Source organism: Capsicum annuum, chromosome 5 (assembly GCF_002878395.1).
Source record: "Capsicum annuum cultivar UCD-10X-F1 chromosome 5, UCD10Xv1.1, whole genome shotgun sequence".
NCBI lineage: Eukaryota > Viridiplantae > Streptophyta > Magnoliopsida > Solanales > Solanaceae > Capsicum > Capsicum annuum.
In genome coordinates, this window is record NC_061115.1 from 98,093,969 (window position 1) to 98,114,651 (window position 20,683).

Genomic DNA, 20,683 nt, shown 5'->3' on the forward strand with positions numbered 1-20,683 from the left:
ACTAAATTCTCTCACTATATTCAAGCCTACTCGAATCTATAATGTGCACCTATAGCATTGTAATACTAGTCGGAATCATGAATTCAATACACCCTGCATTTTCACAACTTCTCATCTCAAGAGTAATTCTTCTTACTACTTCAACAACTAAATTACCTCTTACTAGGAATACTCTAACGCATAAAACACCCACCCACTTATATATACCAACAATATATTTAAGCCTATTATCACAACCACACATGAACTTCTAGGCAAATAACCCATCAAAGCATCTTTTTTGTACTCTCTAATACTTCTATCATTAACAACTTCCATGCACTATTCTTAAGAAAATCACACATAAAATTTCAACTAGCCATGACATATATCAAAAACTTGACCTCAATCTTACTCCACACTTATAACTTTTGATCAAACAAGCATACGATATTTTTTCCCAACCTGAAACATTTACTCTCTCCCATCTAAATAACTGTTCATCACCACTACCATTTCATAAGGAGAGGTCACTGAAAGGTTAGAGCATGAGGACCTAAAGAATAAAATAATACTATCATAATGTGACACTTAAAAGAGTCCTGAGGAATAGAGTATCAATATTATTGATTTATCAAAAAGATCTAAACTGAGGGCATACATGACATAAACTAGATTTTGCTGATTATTAGAAGTGTAGCATAGTACCTGAAATTGAACATACTTTAAAGCATGAGTACATGAGTCATGAGATGTATGACCTAAGTTTGAAGTTTATAAATTCATAGAATATGATTCGTACTGCTGAGTGAATAGGAACTCCTCATGCTAGAAACTGAAAGCATACATAATTCTATGAAAATTGTGTGAATTTGAGATATAATCATGTAACAGACATGTAAGAAATGAGTATATATCCTAAGGACTAAAGTACAAAGGTTTACACTGAGATAAGAATGGGTTGGTCATCTTCCTCCCCTGCTGATGTTCTACAACATACTGGCATTATACTAGAATCTAAGAGCTTGACTTGGTTACTTATTCTATCATCTCCCCCTAGTTATAAGCCATCACTGAGAATGACATCACAATTAGTCATCTCTAACTCCATAAGATCTACTGAAGTGATTTTCTAAGATACTGTAACCAGGCAGAATCTGTATACACATCTGGCTGTAATAGATTTACCCATTGGGGTAGATACTAAAAAAAGATCTGTTAATATTTTTGGACTGACACTGACATTGACAGAAATATATAAGGAGTCACAAAAGAAAATGAAGCTTTGAGATCTAATAAAACATAAACATGAAGATGAATGACCTGTAATGTACCCATAACTATATCAAGAGAACTTTCCTAATCATGTCGGGACTGGAGTGCATACAATCTATTCTAGTGCTGACCACTAGTGGGACTAAAAGTATTGGCCTACTGAGTCAGGCGACCTACTGGAGATGATGACTGATTAGACTGACACTGTTGGCGCAAATATCTTCCCGTATGAGCAACTACTCGATATTCCCTAATCCTGTGGCTTGGCTTACCATACCCAAAACATGCATCACTACTAGGTTTATCTTACCCTGATGATTCCTACTATATTTCCTACAGATCGGATTAGTACAACCACTGTTCACACTACCCTGGGGCTTGAAGCTTGGATCCCTATCCCAACTATAATTCTAAACATTGGTACTGGCACACTATCTGAAGATGGAGATAGGGAAGAAAACATCTGATGGAACTGAGAATGATTACTACTCTCTGACTTCAACTGAGAAAATTATAGCTACCTGTTCTTGCCCTATTATTATCTCTCTTTTGCTTTCTTTATGCTTCTTCTCCTCACTCTACTGAGCATAAACTATAAGTCTAGATAAGACAACAACCTGTTGATTGTTCTAAACAACTACTGAATGAGCTAAGGTAGTGAAAGTAGCTCTAAATTTAGTGTGAGAGACATGCTCATTTCGTGGATCTTCCTGAATAGGCGGATGTGCGGGATGCTTCCTATTCCTTCTTTCACTGTTTATTTTAGAAGGTATTATCTATAAACAAAATAAAGGATAGTTCATAAAGAGATTTTAAATAGGGATCATGTTGATTCTCACGACATGAATACTAAAAGAAGGGAAACTTTTCCTAAAACGTCTTGTAACCTCTCTTTCATAAGTTTGGCGTGCTTCACACCCATGCATAAGACTCCACTCAACGCAGCTTTATAGATTCCCTGGGACACTATAAAACCTTAGGCTATGATACCGAGTTTTGTCATGACTCGAGCTATCCCTTAGTTACGACAATTATTTAGATATTTCATCAAACACATGTAATTCGTAATTTAAGCATTGGAATGGTAAAGCATGCAAAAATAACATAGTAACAATACCAAAACCATGAATTAGGGATTCAACATGAAAATTTCATTATCAAATATGTAAGGGCTCATTCCATCAAAAAACACTTTTAAACATAATTTATAATTAAAATCTGTAAGAGCTTCATGGAGATAATTCATCATAAACATGTATAATTCATAATTTAAACATAAAAATGGTTTCTTGGACTCCATGGGTGAAAGCATCCCATGGATGAACATCACACATTTTTTAAACCCTTATGCTTGAAAGAGAAACACAATCTTGATGTTTTTCTAAAGGTCTTGGATTGAAAAATTTAAATTCTTGGTTTTCTTGGAGAGGAGGAAATGAAATTGATGAACTTCGGGGATGATTAGGGTTTATTTTTTTAGAGGAAATTAGAGAATATGGGTAAACATTTTAATTCGTGTTTTTACCAATTGGGTTGATGGGAAAATACGTAATTGCCCCTCAAGAAATTAAATCCGCAATTGGAATGCGGATTGGAAGGCTACCACGGTGTGATGAAGGGATCATCGCTATACCTACCACGATGTACCACTATCACAATGAAGTTCTAGAATCAAAATCTAAACATGACCCAATCGTCATCCAAAAAATCCAAAAACTCCCCGAGACATGCTGCATACACCCCTAAACATGAATTAACTCAAAAACCAACAACTTAGGTTCGGGAAGACTCTTTTAAAAATCTTCGATATTAAGAGGCAAAAAATTAGACTCTGTCCCCAACACTTAGTGAAATTTTCAGGCTTTAAGCCTCTTATGCATACAACTAGGAGTTGAACTTAGCAAAGTATACTATGGGGTATTACAATAAAATCCAGGAAAGGAGGTGAAACAACACTAGTATCACGAATATAAGCCAAATAAGATAAACATCGCCTCTCAATAAATTTACAAGATTGAACGCAAGATATAATCCTCTTATGACCTGATTGAAGTGCACCTTTCGAAGATATCCTTGGTACACCCGACGAAGCTAAAGTCACAGTCTTAGAAAAACAATCTAAGATAGCATAATAAGGAGCCAATCAACCCATATCCAAAATAACAACAAAATTGACCATATCTAACACAAGCAAGTCTACCAAAGTCTCATGCCCAGCAAAAGTCATAACATAATATCGGTACACCCGATCGACCACTAAAGAATTACCTACTAACAAAATAAAAACCCAAAGCAAAATATACAGACACATAGAAGAAAGTCGATCTGGAATCAAATAACACAGACGTGGGTTTGAAATAAGTGGGGATGATACCAGTAATCATAGCATCTGAAGCCTTTGCGACCATCAGCTGCATGGGTGGCCCCATGAATACCTCATGAGCTCCACTAACTCTTGAACTCACCAAAAATCCATGCCTTCCTGAAGTCTCCCAGAGATGGATTAAGAATACCCTCTGTCATCTTAACCCGATCCATAATAATATAAAAAGAAGTCGCAAACACAACCATCTGAGATATAGCGAACTAAAGGGAGATATCAAAACCCTTCATAAACTTTTGAATCTTCTCAAACTTCATGGAAATGCTATCATAGAAATATCTGGATAGGGCATGAAAGTGTGCCTCATACTCAATAACTGTCATAGAGCCCTACTCTAAATGTTCAAACTCATCCCACATATGGTCTCTCAAACTAAAAGGCACAAATCTCTCTAACAAAGCATCAACAAACTAATCCCAAGTCATCTCAAGAGAATCACAAGGTCTACAACTGACAAGTGATCTCCACCAATCTTTCACTACATCTCACAACTAATAAGATATTGTATAAGTCATACCATCCATGCAGAAAGAGTGAAACACAACTTAGAACACAAGGTATGAAAAAACTTTGCACACTAAAGAATATAATTAGGGAAGTTTCCTAAAGATGTCCTATAGCCTCTCGAAGATAGAAATGGGCATCTACGTACTAATCTGCGAGACTCTATCAGATATCCCATTCTTACACCATTGAGACCATTGAACCTGGTTGCTCTGATACGAATTTTTCACGATCTAAAAATGAGGGTCATGATGGAACTTATCACACCATACCTTGACAAGTAAGCCTATCATCTAAACTTATACGAAAAGAGGAAAAGATAAAAATACCCCAAAGTAAGGTTCTAGAACGAAGCCGAACCATATAAGTAATCATAACGATGCAGAAAAAACTTATCCAAAATACCAATCATGCCCAAAACCAGGTGTCAATAGTGTTAAAACCACTAATATAATTCGGGAGTCAAATACATCATAAAAATTACCACAAAGAAATAATATCTATTTTTGAATACTAATAAAGACATAACTACTATAGAAAGATAGAGGAAAACTTCAAACATGTGAATGTCTAATCGCTACCTTAGAAGCTAAAATAATCGCCCGAGGCAAGCAAGCTAAGGTGCACTCGAGCTAGGACCTGCACCAAGAGGGCGTAATAGGCATGAGTACGGTTCACTTTTACTCAGTAGGTATGATAGGCCAAAAAAGCAAAATAGTAAATAAAGCATATAAAATATACACTAAGGGCGTATTACCTGCAATTAGAAATGTCCCATAATGGTAGCTCACACCGCTAGCACTAACATTTCTAATATATCACATATTGCAACATCACAACAAGATAGAACACAAGTATGCATTATATCACATATAAGTAGAACAAGGGGGAACATACATATACAAGATCATCAAATACAAGTAAAAAAAAATAAAACAATTACATAAATGGCAAGTCAATATGGAAATACAACACAATATAAATACAATAAAGTAAATACAAAGTATATGAGGATGATGATGATGGTGATGATGTATGAGGTCATCGTACAACCTCCAAGGTCATCGTATAATCCCCATATACACCTACGTAGGCAAGCTTTCCAACGCAAGACCCATGGGGGGCTCGTCAACCCATATATAATCCATATATCTCATATCTTTTTTCAGCACATTTCTCAAAAAAGGTTTTATAAGGTGTTATAATACTCATCCCTGGCACATCCCTCGGGAAGGATTTTAAAAAGGTGTTTCCAATATTTTTTAGATGTTGCCACAGTGGTACCAATATTTTATGAATGAGTATGATATGAGAATGTAATGCTCACAACCAATCACAATGAGTATTTTCACGATCAACCATGTAATATATTTTCACAACCAACCACATGATATATTTACACAACTAATCATATTGATATATTTCCACAATCATATGAGCCAATATCCATTCATTATTTTACTTTCATCCATGAATTTTCATATGCCTCATATGTTAATAAAGTATGACTATAATCACAATACACCAATGGTACCATATTAAGCATCTTAATGACACAATATAATTATTAACATGTATTCAAGGCTATCAATATCACGTAGGACCCCACACGGTCACACATATCACATAATAACTCAATTTTGACAATTGCATCACATATAGGAACCCACACGGCCACAACACATAAATAGATATTTTTATGATTAGTTCCCACCCTTAACATGTATTTTGTACCATCATTTACTACCCAGCTTAGTCTGAAAGAGTTAAGCCATAACGTACCTCAAAAGCTGAAATCGATCTGCTATACTTTAAATCCTTGACATTACATTCAAAGAATAATTCTGAACTTCTCTAAAAACATCAAATATGGAATCTATGCGTCAAAATAAAACTAATGACCCCATATTGACTACTTTTGGTTCGGAGTCAAAACGAACCCTCGAAAGGGATTTTTAGAAAAAGAAGTGAAAAATTATAATTTTACTTTAAAAATGCGCTTTTCACATTTTTAGGAATCTACAGCTGAAAATTCAAGTTAAATCGAGTAAAAAATGAGGTTCAAATTGAAGAAAAACTATTTTTAAGCTTTACCAAAAAAATCTTTAAAATTCGGGTTGAAATCAAGAATCAGAGTTGTTTTGAAGTTTAACTTGATAAAAAAACTAGTAATTATAAGATAAATATATTATTCAAGTGAAAAGAAGTGAAAATGGAGTTTAAAATCAAGCTTTAAGATCTTTGGGGTTTTGAGAAATTAATCAAGAAATTATTAAGAAAATAATGAATTCTTATCTAAAATCCATAATAAAATAAAAAAATAGATGTTAATCTAGTGTACCAAGCTTCCACGGCATTTTAGGATTTAATTCTTAAGAGGAAAGATGAAAAATGAGCACAATGGATCATAAAAAGTTAATTTTTGTAAAACGATTGGTGCAGTTTTTTTCTAAAGTCCAACCTGAAATTTGATAGGGTGTCTGAGATTCCTTTGAAGTCTGATATACACAAACAAAGTATGCAACCATACTAAATTTGATGTTCCAGATGCATTGGTGAAGTCAGATTTTCAAAAAAAAAAATATCATTTTCACAAAGTTGATCTCCAAAATTCAAAATCATAATTTTTAAAATCGAGGGTCAAAATATAATTTAAAAATCATAAAATCACTCAAACATATTACCACTATAAAATTGATATTTCAAATCTGCTGGTGAATTAGGATTTTTTATTCAGGTCATTTTGATCAAATGTGAATCCCACATCCATATTTTTAATTTTCTAATTTTTCGACCAATGGGTTGAAATAAGCTCGGGTGCATTGAAACCCGATCCAAAGGTCTAGCTAGCCTAAAATTGATATATGGAGTTGGTAGTGCAGACCGTTAAGCTATCCATTACTGATAAAATGATATCCACATAAGTCTAAAATAAGGCTCTTGAAGCCATCAAAAATCACAATATTGCATAAATGATACAAAAATACATCTGAAACTGTTCCAATCACTTTCACACCCCAGAAAAATCATAATTTTTAGGTTGTTACATTTTTTTAAGTTGGTTTTACTATTTTTCAGAAAATAATTTGAACATCATATTGATAGTTCTTTGACTGTTTGACCTTGTGTTTGAAGTTCTTGAAACCTCAGTTTGAAAGTTAATGAATTGATTGAACTTGTGTCGAAGTTCTAACATTTGATTTTTCTATTTTCAAGAAAATTGTTTGAACTTCAGTTTTGGTTGTTCATAAGTTAGGTTGAACTTATTGTTAAAAGTTCCAAGTTGTAAATACATAGTTTATACTTCATTTGATTGTTCATATGTTAATGTGAACATGTGTTTGAATTTATTGTTGAAAAAATATTGATTTTACTAAACCCAAGAAAAAAAACAATCCAAAGGAATTTATAAAAAAAATTGTGCTTGTTTGGTGAAAAGAAATTTTTTTACCATCATATATAAATTAAGTACTTGGTTAATCTATATTGGGTCTGATTTTGTGAAGACTAAAATCTTTTGATTTCTACTGCTTTGGTTGGAAAAATATAAAAACCTCACTGAAAAATTAGTGTGAAAATTTGGTTCGAAGAATATAAAAACTTCATCAATTCAGTTGTATTGGTTTTTGGAGTTTAAAACCTATGGGTTTTCACTCTGTCTGAATTTGATTCTGATTTGAAGTCATAAAAACTTCATCATATTTTAAAGTTCATTTAGTTGATGATTTGAAGATATAAACACTTCATCATTGACTAGAAATATGTTGGTTAAAGATTAAAGTCTTTATTATTAGTATTCTAAAATACTAAAGTGTATGTCAAAGATTGACAGAAAAATAACAAATAAAACTGAACAACAAACTGATTCAGTTGTGAATGATGTTGTCCCAACAACAATCAATGTTGTGTCATTAAGTCATTCAGATATTGCTCCAGCAATAAAAATAATAAAGAAATCAAAAGAAATATTTTGGTGTGAACTTCAAAGAAAAGCAGCAAATGATTTCATCTTGGCTGACCAAACTTGAAATGCAAATGTTCATAAGTATAGATCCTCATATTCCAAAATAAATAATGATTGAAAATTAATTGTCTGGTTTGAAAGATCATATGAGCATCCTAATATAGAAGAGGATAATGAGTTGAATGAGAAATTATCAATAATGATTGCAAATGCTATTAAGGATGATGCTTCAACTAATAAGAAGACAAATAAGTCTTTTGTACAAGATAAAGTAAAGAACAAGAAAACGTTCAAAGACAAGTGCTACAATTGTAGTGATGTTGGCCACAATGCTCTAAATAATCAAGTTCTAAATAAAAACAAGAAAAGAAATCAGATAAATATGTTGGAAACAATGGGTAAGATTGAAAATTTGTGTGCTATGATCACTAAGAGCAATCTAGTTAGATATTCAAATAAACGGTGGTTTGATTCGGGAGCCACTAACATATTTATGCAGACAAAGAAGCTTTTGCTACTTATGATACCGCTGGTCCCAAAGAAGTGATCTTTATGAGAAATAATGCAACAACCAAGGTTGAAGTAAATGAGAAGATTTTCCTAAAAATGACTTCCAGCAAGGTGTTGACTCTCAAGAATGTTCTCCATGTTTTTACTATTAGGAAGAACTTAGTGTCGACAACACTTCTCACTAAAAAAGAATTTAAGTGTGTGTTTTTTAGGGGAAAGTTGTAATAAACAAGAATGAAACGTATGTAGGAAAGGGCTACCTCAATGAGGGCCTTTTCAAACTTGATGTAATGGTTGTTAAAATGAATAAAGCTGAGGCTTATTCTTACTTGTTAGAGTCAAATGATTTGTGGCATAGTTGTTTAGGACATGTTAATTATAAAACTTCGTGAAAACTAATTAGTTTGAAAGTTTTACTTTACATTGAGTGCAATAAATTAAAGTGTCAAACGTGTATGGAATCAAAGGATGCGAAGCATCCGTATAAGTTTGTTGAAAGGAATTTCAATCTCTTAGACTTAATACACACAGACATTGTGATATAAAGTTAACACCATCTAGTGGTAGGAAAAAGTATTTTATAATTTTTATTGACGATTGCACTAGATATTATTTTATTTATTTTCTAAATGGTAAGAATGAAATAATAGATGCATTTAGGCAATATAAAATAGAAGTTAAAACTCAGTTAGATAAAAGGATCAAAATGATAAGAAGTGATAAGAGTGGAGAATATGAATCTCCTTTTGTGGAGATATGTGTAGAAAATAAAATTGTCCAATCAAAATATTTCCCCGTATTTACCTTAATCAAATGATATTGTGGAAATAAAAAACTAAACATTAAAGAAAATGATGAATGTCTTACTTATAAATTCGAGTTTATCGTAAAACTTGTGGGGGGAAGCTATCATTACAGCTAACTGAATACTCAATTGAGTGCCCTATAGTATGACACATTCAATTTCATATGAAAAATGAAATAGAAGGAAACCCAACTTGAAATATTTTAAAGTGTGGGGGGTGTCTAGCAAAAATTCAAGTTCCTATGCCTAAAAAGGTAAAAATAAGACCTAAAATTGTGGACTAAATATTCATTGGATATGCTAAAAGCAGTAAAGCATGTCTATTTTTGGTTCATAAATCCAAACATTCAGATATCAATGAAAATACGGTAATTGAATTAGATAATGCTAAGTTCTTTGAACGCATTTATTCGTATAAAATCGGACATGAACAGTCTAGTGAAGGGTTAAACAACCTCAAAATGAACAAAAGAGAATGTATTTAATGATGAGAATCCAAGGTGTAGTACACTTCAAAGAATTTCAACATTTTTTGGATCAAATTTTGTATCATTTCTTCTTGTAAATAAGCCTTAAACATTTAAAGAAGCGATGTCGTCTTTGGACGCTTTCTTTTGAAAAGTAGCAGTCAATAGTGACATTTATTCAATCTTGAGCAATCATACTTGGGAGTTGGTTGATCTTCCTCTAGGAAATAAATTTTTAGTTTCTAAAGGGATCTTTAAAAGAAAAATGAGAGATGATGGTACTATTAAAAAATACAAGACAAGATTTATAATGAAAGACTTTAGACAAAAAGAAAGCCTTGATTATTTTGATACATACTCGCTTATAACAAGGATAATGTTCATTCGGATGTTGGTTGCCTTAGTGGATCTATATGATCTTGAAATTTATTAAACGAATGTGAAAACAATATTCTTAAATAGAGAATTGGAGGAAGAAATTTATATGGAACAACTTGAGGGTTTTGTTGTTTCTGGTAAAGAAAAGAAAGTGTGCAAACTTGTTAAGTCATTTTATGGACTAAAAAAAGCACCCAAATAGTGGCATGCAAAGTTTCACCAAACTAAGTTGGTAAATGACTTCAAGATAAATGAATGTGGTTCATGTGTTTACATTAAAGACACTCCAAACCACAAAGTCATTATTTGTTTGCATGTGAATGATATGTTGATCATCAGTAGAGACATTTCTAACATAAATGCTATGAAAAAAATATTTCAGAGCATGTTTGATGTAAAAGACCTTAGAGTTACGAATATGAACTTAGGGATAAAAATTCATACATCTCCACAAGGGTTGGTGTTGTCACAGTCTCATTACATTGAAATGGTACTTGATAAGTTCAAGTATTTGGATTTTGGTATTTCCAAGACTCCATTAGACTTGAGCTTTGCATTTTAAGAGAATAAAGGTGAAAGTGACTCACAGTTGGACTGCACAAAAGTATTATGAAGTTTGATATATATATCATGAATTCTACGCGACCTGATATAGCATGTTCTATTAGTAAATTGAGTCGGTACATGAGTATTCCAAATCAAACTCATTAGATGCTAATGAAAAGAGTTTTGGCGTATTTAAAACGTACTCAAGAATATGTTTTGCATTATAATAAATATCTAATAGTAATTGAAGAATACAGTGATGCAAATTAGATAGCTGGATCGAATGAAGTAAAATCCACAATTGAATATGTCTTTACTTTAGGTGAAGGTGCAGTTTCTTGAAAATCATTCAAAAATACATGTATTGCTTGCTCTATAATAGAATCTGAATTTATCGCGTTAGATAAAACTGGTGAAGAAGCTTAATGGCTCCAAAATTTCTTGAAAGATATTCCTTATTGGACCTAATCGTTGGTACCAGTATATATATACTGTGATAGTCAAGTGGTGATAGGTAGGGCAGGAAGAATAATATACAACGATAAATCTCATCATATGATACAGAGACATAATGCCATTAAGGAACTACTCTCTTATGGATTATCACTGTTGACTATGTGAAGTCAAAGTATAATTTATTAGATCCACTTATAAAAGGCCTATCTAGAGAGAGAGTTGAGAGATCATCGAAGGGAATGGGTTTAAGACATAGAACAACTCAGCATGACGGTAACTCTACCCAGCAGATTGGAGCTTCCAAAAGCTAGGTTAAAGGAGCTCAAACAAAGTTATGACTGACAGTTATTATCAGTATACTCAGCCCATTCTCATAATAAAGACAATGTTTAGAGAAGGATAAGGCTTATAGTTTGAAACTTCTGAATGGTTTTTAAGTTTGGCAGGTTTGACCAAAAATTTGATGGCAAAATACAGAGACAGGCTCCTGAACTTTTTGAATTTTTCGTATTGGCATCTCAATTAGCCTATGTACCTATTGAACTCTTTATTCAATCACAAATGATTGCAATTAAACACAATTACTGACATGGCATGACATGTGCAATACACTCTTTACTTGGAGAGTGAAAAGCCATAACTAATCAAAATTAAAAAAAAAAAAAGACAACCAATCAAAAAAATACATAGAAGGAATTTAAAAATTAAAAAAATAGGATTGAAGCTACCATGACCTCCATTGTCTGTCATGGCCTCCACTGTCTTTCTCTTTTATAAGCATGATATTTATACCTTCAAATTTTATCTTGAATAAATGGTGTTTTTTGTATTACAATAAAATTCAATCAAATTTTAGATCAAAATTAGCTCAAAGTTGATCCTTCAAGTTTTTCAATAATGGCTTCTTCAATATAAATTTAAATTCAAATTTCATAAATAACAATGAGCTCCATCGAGAAAACATCCAACACAATCCACCATAATATGAAAACAATTCACCTTCTTCTATTTTAAGATTTTCCTCTAATGGTTTTTGGGTATGAGGTCCTCTATTTTTTTCTCACTAAAAATTGTATTTGAAAAGTGAAAAAAATTAAAAGATGGAAAAAAGAATTAGAATTAATGTTAGAAAAAAAATGGATGATAATGAAAGAAAAAATTGAGTATATGTTATTAGCTAGTGGTGCTTCAATGGTGGAAAAAGATAAAGTTTAGAGGAAGAAGAAGACACAAAAAATAATTTATTTTTTTTCTTAATTTTTTTTATCTTTTCTTCTTTGATGACATGAAATTTTATGATTGGTGATAGTTTCCACATCATGGCAGGTGCAATTCACGCACTCAACACTTAAAAAATGTAGGAATTAAAAAAGTTTTACATTGGACGTTTGTGCTTAATTGAAACCATTTGTGAATAAATAAAGGGTTCAATAGGTACATAGACTAATTGAGGTGCTAATACAGAAAAAGTCAAAAAGTTTCAGGGTCTGCCTATGTATTTTGCCTAATTTGATATAGAGGATTAAACTTTTAGGAATCACCTATGCGAGGGTGAAATGGAAGCCGCTTGAATGTGCATGTTAGTAAAGGTCTATTCTCTAAGCTCTTATGAAATCAGTACGTGTTTATGATTGAAACGAACAAAACCATGAAAATCATAAATGGTAATAGGCTGGTTGTGTGACTTGTATTGTCTAGGTTTATATTAAAGCTTGGCGGTTCAAAGATATCACATCTACCGATTAACCGAGTGCATTTTATGTAAGTTTACTATAGGATGTTCAAAGAAAAACCCACTTATCCAGATGCAACTAGTCTTTGCATGTAAATCACACACGTGTTCATAAATTTTCTACAAAATAGTCATTTCTCATTTATGTGGAGGATTTTTGGGTTTTTAAGAGGTGTGAATGGAAAATAAATAGGTATTTTTTCAAAAAGACACCAAGAGAAAGGATGCAATTTGAATAGGCACTTTTTGTATTGGATGGTTATGATCTTTTCAATAGGATTTGACTTTTTCGAAGAGTTGCACCTTTTTCGAAGAGTTACATCTTTATGAAGGGGTGCTCCTTTCTGAACCATTACTTCTCTTTATGAAGTAACACCTTGATGGCTATAAATACCTAAATATTTCCTCTGGTATAGACATGAAAATTTGAAGACAAAATACTTCTCCTTCTTGAAAAAATTATAGTGTGATTTACTACTATTGAGTGTGTTCGTAGATAACAGAATCTGAGTTACCGCTATTCTGTCGAAGTGATTTATTTTATCCTTGGTGAAAAGATTCCACAACCTCAGGTACTTTAAGGGAATAAATTCCTTAATGACACATTATGAATTCGGTAGACTTGAATTTTTTTGTTTCATCTCTTTTTCTTAAAGTTGCTCTTACTGTTTCTCCAAAAAATAAATTAAACTTCATATTGATAGTCCTTCAACTATTTGAACTTGGTTTTGAAGTTCTTGAAACTTAATTTTGATAGTTCATTAGTTGGTTGAACTTGTGTTGAAGTTCTTAACATTTGATTTTTCTATTTTCAAGAAAATAGTTTGAACTTCAATTTTGGTTGTTCATAAGTTGGGTTGAACTTATTGTTAAAAGTTTAAAGTTGTAAATACAGATTTTAAACTGCATTTGATTATTCATATGTTAATTTAAACATGTGTTTGAAGTTATTATTTAAAAAATACAGATTTTACTAAATCTGAGAAAAACAACAAGTACATAATCCAGATCACAAGCCTCTGTATAAATTGCGCAGATATGACAGAGAGGTGGATTAAATATTTAAAATTAATTCAAAATTTAAGATTTTTAGCATTGAAGGATATCTTAGTAGTTTACAATACATATCTATGTTGACTAGCTCTTCAAAAGGTATCTTTAGTTCTTGATTAACATACTAATTACAAAGGGTGCATTGGAGTGATAGTAAAATTATCTTCATGAGACCTATTCATGTCATGATTTAGAGTTGTGAAAGCAGTCACTATTTCTCATATTAGCATTGATTGTCTATATAGGAGTGAGGCCCTTCCCCGAATCTACAAGCGTAGGATATTTTGTGGCTGGCTGCCCTGCCTAATTATCATCCTAATTCCAAGCATAACACTAAACAAAAGACTAAAATTAGTTATGAACTTTGTTGCAAATCCATTGCTAAATTTCTAGTAGCTAATAAATTTTTATGGAAATCTTGTAACGAAATTTGCATTTTAACTTAATAATTTATCTATTGCTAATTCTAATTTTTTTTTGTAATACAAATTCCAAGTTACAATTGTGATTTTATATTATAACAGGTTTTTGCCTTGTTATTGAGGCCAAATCTAGACCACAAGTACAGACTGTACTAGAACGACTACCACCATGTAACTAGATATTCTATCATCGTTCTTAGCATCATCAATGTGTTTGAAGGATTTAGTTCCTTAAATGGTCAAAATAAATGGAAGATGGCTTATATTAAAGTGATCATATGCTTGGGATGCATTGTAGTTCTATTGGAAGCCATTACTTGGTTCATCGTCATTAAAAGGAAAAAGACATCAGTCTCTGATAAGTATCCCTGTAGGAATGAGGCTAATTGATATGCCAGCAGGTGTCGTGACTAGACCGCGTAAATAAATATGTGTTCTCTCTAATAAATCATAATATAGTTTTTGAATTTTTTTATAGATATGAGGCATGTTATGTATGTTCTAGTTAAGATTGTCGCTTGTTAATTTATGATGTTAAGCATCAGATTTTTGTTTGTTAGATTTAAATTCTCTTTCAGATGGATATGGCTTTATTTATTCTCGTATAAAATATGTGTTAAGTACCACCTATTTATAGTTTATTGGTTTCTCAATTTTGATTTATATGTTACTCTTTCATTTGTAAAACTATTGCAAAAAATGGCGTCATTCTATTTTTATATTTTTAAAACCTTAAAATTTTATTTTACTTTTAATGACTATGTCCTATTTCTCAAATATAAATCTTAAATTTGCGAGTCTTATCGCTCTTCTAAACCAAGGGAGGATTCACCCTATATCAAAGGTGGTCATTTGAACACCTTTACTTAGAAAATTATGTAGGACCTACAGGCTCAGCGGTAATGGATGTTCATTTTGAATCTTGCCACCCTAGTTCAATCCCAAAGAAGCGTTTGTCCAAAACTCTTTGTATTTTAGGCATATTTATGTTATGTCCTATTTAACTTTCTATTTTTACTATATTAGTCTTAATATGTTATTAAAAAGGTGAATTAGAATGTATTTTCTCATATCCTTTTAAAAAGTCATTTTTTTATTTTGTAGAATTAAAAAATTGAGTAATTAAGGTTACACAAATCTGTATATCTATATAATATGCAATATAATATATATAATATAATAATAATAATAATACTTTTTTTGGTAAATCAGGGATTCATTCATTCATTCAAAAAGTAGTAAAATGTATGAAGTTTGAGGATCCATCCTCCTAAGATAGTTGAGGTAGATGATTGACATTAAGGTCTGAATTACAAAAAATAATTTTTCTAGCATATGTAGTTCCTATCATGTCTGTTTCCACCTCCTTCATAGCATACATGGGAGGAACTACCAAACTCTCAAGCTCATTGGATAGGATCCCTTTCATGCTTTTCTTAGCTAAGCAATCTGCTATTTTGTTCTGCTCCCTGAGGATGTGCTAAATGGCGTTGATTCCCAATTGCTTCCTAAGTTTTCTGCACTCAAAAAGTATGTTAGTGTTTGGGAGTCTGTCATTTTCTATCATAGTGCAAGCAAAAGTAGAATTGGATTTGACAATTAGAGGGAATATGAGATTGTTGTCTTTAGTAAAATTTAGGCCAGTAGCAACTGCCAAGAGCTCTGCTTGAATGGGTTTGTGTATATGCATGTCATGGTAAAGTTTAACGCCCCAATTTTCCAAATTGGGATGCTACATGGTGCTCATGACCCCGAAGGACCACAAGCTAACCCATGACTGATATCTGTACCTGTACACTGCATAATATATAAATATAAATATGGAAAGATGGTGAAAACTTTCCATACGATTCAAAACATCTAAAAATACTCAAAACTGAAAATTGAATACTAATACATCTGTCTAAAAAGCCTCTAACTGTTTGAACTATGGAGTTGATGGGACATATCCCCAACTAACTCCATCTACTGAAAATAATCTGAATCTAATGAGATAGTAAAAAAAAATAAGGATCATACTCGAATAAAGAGGACTCACTGCTATGTCTACTACTGATGACTAGGTCTGGACTGCTAAGAGTGATCTAGGGCTCGTGCTTCTAAACCTATAGCATCAAATAAAATACTATAGTGTAAATGCATCAGTATGGGAATGTACTGAGTATGCAAATGAGGTAAGGCTAAATGCAAGGTCTTATGCATGAACAATAACTAACTGAATGATAAGTAAGAGCTGGATTAGCATACATAGAGAATCTAAAACTACTTAACATACTGCGCATAATGTGACTGAGCATACTGGGACTAAATATATCATCAATTTGAGGTTTCTGAACATGTTGAGATTATATGTATCTGAAGCTACTGAAATGGATATTTGTACTTATTAAAATTTATAAACTAGATGACTGAGTCTATTAATAACTGATATTAACTGGATAAATATGAGATCAAACCTATCAAGCGGGATGATCTCTAAATCTTCTAATAATGATTAAGATTGACTAGGCTTGAGATCAGGCCTAATTAACGTGTGATCTATGGAACTGATATTAAGAATACTCAACTGAATTTGAGATTGAGATCAAGCCTATCTGACGGGTGACCTCTGTAGGTACTGATACTAAATAACTTTATGTGAGACCAAGCCTATCTAGCGGGTGGTCTATGAATCTATGGAACTATTTAAGTTGCTCACTGAGATTGATGACTATATCTGACAATCCTGATTTCTAAGTTCTACTCTAAAAACTGATACTAAAACTATAACTGTGGGAGTTCTTACTTAACTGACATGCCCCAAATCTAAAGTAGTGGGGTCTAACCTGTAACCCCAGCTGGAAGGGTGTTAATACCGTGCCACGGGTAGAGACATCTGTTATGGTAAAGCCTCTCTGATGGGTGACCCTAAATAGGAAGTTACGCCTAAGGCAATATAATAGTCAAGTCAAGCCTTAATCTAACGGGTGACTCCTGGTCCTACACTGGCTATGCAGTTCTGGAGTACAGGGATTGCTGCTAATGACTCTGCCTCTCTAACGGGGAAGCCGCCATCCTCATACTCGCTCAGTGCTAGTTCCTACTCCCAACTAAAAGACTCTGAACTGATTCTTAGCTGAACTAAAACTGAGATGAATCTATTATTATTCATATTTCTTGACTGATCTGACTGAATACTACTGAATCTAATATCTGACTAAATGATACTAAGTTCTGAATTTTGTAACTAACTGAGTTCTACTGATCATAGCACGAATAAAATTATCTTGACACTGACTCGGCTCTAGGCACACATCTATATCTTTTAGGTACAAGTACCCCTAAGACTCGATAGAAGAAAACTGACAAAATATTCCTTCTTAAATTCACGACTAACATAAACATCATATCATGTATTCAAGTATACATAATTGAGGACTTCATACTAACATATAACAATTCATTCAACAAGGGACACACAAGGATAAGAATGCACACAACATACTATAATTCATTTACTATGGTCTCTCAACAAACACTTGGCGTACATGGCTTATACTAAATTTGGGGGTTTCTAGGCAATGTGCTAGAATGACCCAATTTCCTTCACACAAGAATTTTATCAAACACATGGGGAGAATGCTTTGATCATATAACAATTCCACACCTAATTCTCATAGATAATCAATCAATATGCAACTTGAAGGGATTTATCATGAACATCACATAATTATTACATAATAGGGTCAAAGTGTACAACTTTATAATCATATCATGAATTAAAACTCAACAACAAAATAACCTTCAAACTCAATTCACATAAACCATAGAAAACATATAAATTTAAATTCTTGCATTTAGAAAGAGGGATTCTTGAACTTCTGGGGTGGCAGAGACCCAAGAATCAACACTTGCATACCTCAAAGGCTTAAATCTTGAAAGAGAATATCTTTTCTTGAAGGTTATTGAATTGGGAATGATAATTTCTTGGTTTTATTGAAGGAGAACTTGAATCTTATTCTTGGGTGATGATCTTGAGAGGAAACCCTAATTTTCTTGTTCTTGAGAGTGGAGAGGATTAAGGATTTTTTGTACATGATTTTGATGATTTATGTCATGGAAGGTGAAGTAAAAGTCCAAAATACCCCTACAAAATTGATTCCTAGTTGTTGAAATTATCATCTGACGACCAAGCCTAATAAGCTGTCAGATCTGTGATAGCCCGTCAACCCAGGTCGTCACCTAAGAGCTAGAATTGATGGGTTGCTATCTAAGCTTGATGACATGGCTGATAAGTCATCAAAAATGTGATAAGTTATCATAATTGGGATAAAAAATGTGATAAGTAATCAGAAATGTCGTCAGAAATGTGATAAGTCATCAGAAATGTTGTCACTCAGTTTTCAGGCTGACATGCTGGAGTAAATTAGGCATAACATTTTGCTTCGATATCGGATTTGGGCTAAATTGGTATCATTGGAAAGATAATTCAATGATCTATCTATTGGTGGGTGATGATCATAAAAATTCATTGTACAACGAGAGATATCCTTATTTGAATTTGACTATGGCGATATCCTTCCCAAGAATTCAATTGGTAAGGAATGTTTTGCTTCGTCTGATAGCTGGGAGTTATTTGAAGCCTTAATATACATCTAAATTACTCATAAAACTATAAAAGAATTATGATATACTATGCATAAGATTGAAAGATGGCTCTAATATTGGTTTGGATTTTTTTGGGGTATTACAATACCTTCCCCTTGGAATATTCATCCTCGAATGAGACTAACTGAGAGGGGAGCAACGATAGACTGAACATGAACTGAACATGAATAACTGAAACTTGATATCATGACTGATGTGACTGATAAACTAACTATAACATACAAAACGTGCATATCTAATGCATGTGTAACTGATTCTAAATGCATGTAAGATCTTAAGCTACTCGTAAGCTGAATTATCATAATGGACATGCATATCTGATGCATGGATATGTGACTGATTTGTTCTCATGGATGCATGATTGGGTATACTGATAAGCTGAACTTTCTCTATTGAACATGCATATCTAATGCATGAATGTCAGACTGAACTGACTCCTAGAGGCATCACTGGTTATGCAATAATGACTGTTGCAAAGCTTGTAATAAGAATATGAGCATGAAACTAAATGGATTTAAGGAATTTGATAACTTCGGGGAGTCATGAGAATCTCCTCCTTGTGACACTATGTCCTACTATACACACTTACCTTACTGATATACTGGGATGATGCACAGGGCATCTATGAACTAGATCATGACTGAACCTCAGGAGTTTGAAACTAATGCATATCATGAAGATAAAAGATTCATACATACCTAAATCTATGTCAGGAATACTTTATGGATCATGGCAAGTCTGAAGTGAATAGAGTCGGTTCTGACGCTGATGTGAATCTCTACCTTTCTGAGCTAAAACTCTACACTCCTGCACTTTGTGAACTATCTTACCATATCCAAAACATACCTGACTATTGGCTCTGCATGCACCTAGATGGTTCTTGTCACACTCTCCACAAAGAGGATAAGTGCACTCACTTCTAACACTACTCTGGGCCTTGGAGCCTGGCGCCCCATCATGACTAACATCTCTAAAATTTGGTACAGGCACACTAGCTGAGGATGGAGCTGGGACTGAAGTCTTCTGACTATGGTGAAATGATTACCACCCTGTTACCCAACTTAAGAAAAGTTGTAACTACCTGTTTTGAATCTCTTATTAGATCTCTCCCTCTCCTTAGATTTATCTGCCTCTATCTGCTGGGCATACATTATTAACCTAGCAAGATCCATGTATCTATTGAGCATAGAGGTTCTACACTTCTTCAACACCAAACTAGACATAACAGTCATAAAATTACTCATACTCGCTCTAGGGTCACCTATCAAGTCAGGAGCATACTTAGCTAACTGGTTGAACTTTAGACAATACTCTTTCACTGTCATGGAGCCTTGTCTCAGGTTCATAAACTCTTCTACCTTAGCTTCTCTCATCTCTAGCGGGAAAACCTTTCTAAGAAGGCATCCTAAAATATCTACCAAGTCATGAGAGTTGCATCTTCCCTTCTACACTTCTTCCATAACACTACCCAATCATGAGCAATATCTTTCAGCCTATAGGACTCTAATTCTACACTCTCCTCCTCTGACACATGCATAATCTGGGTGATTTTCTTCACCTTC

The 20,683-nt window shown here is 33.1% G+C and overlaps 1 pseudogene; it reads left to right on the forward strand.

The window, feature by feature from the left end:
- The window catches only part of LOC107871912, a 30,236-nt pseudogene extending 15,372 nt beyond the window's left edge, over nucleotides 1-14,864 (forward strand).
- Nucleotides 14,865-20,683: the final 5,819 nt, after the last annotated feature.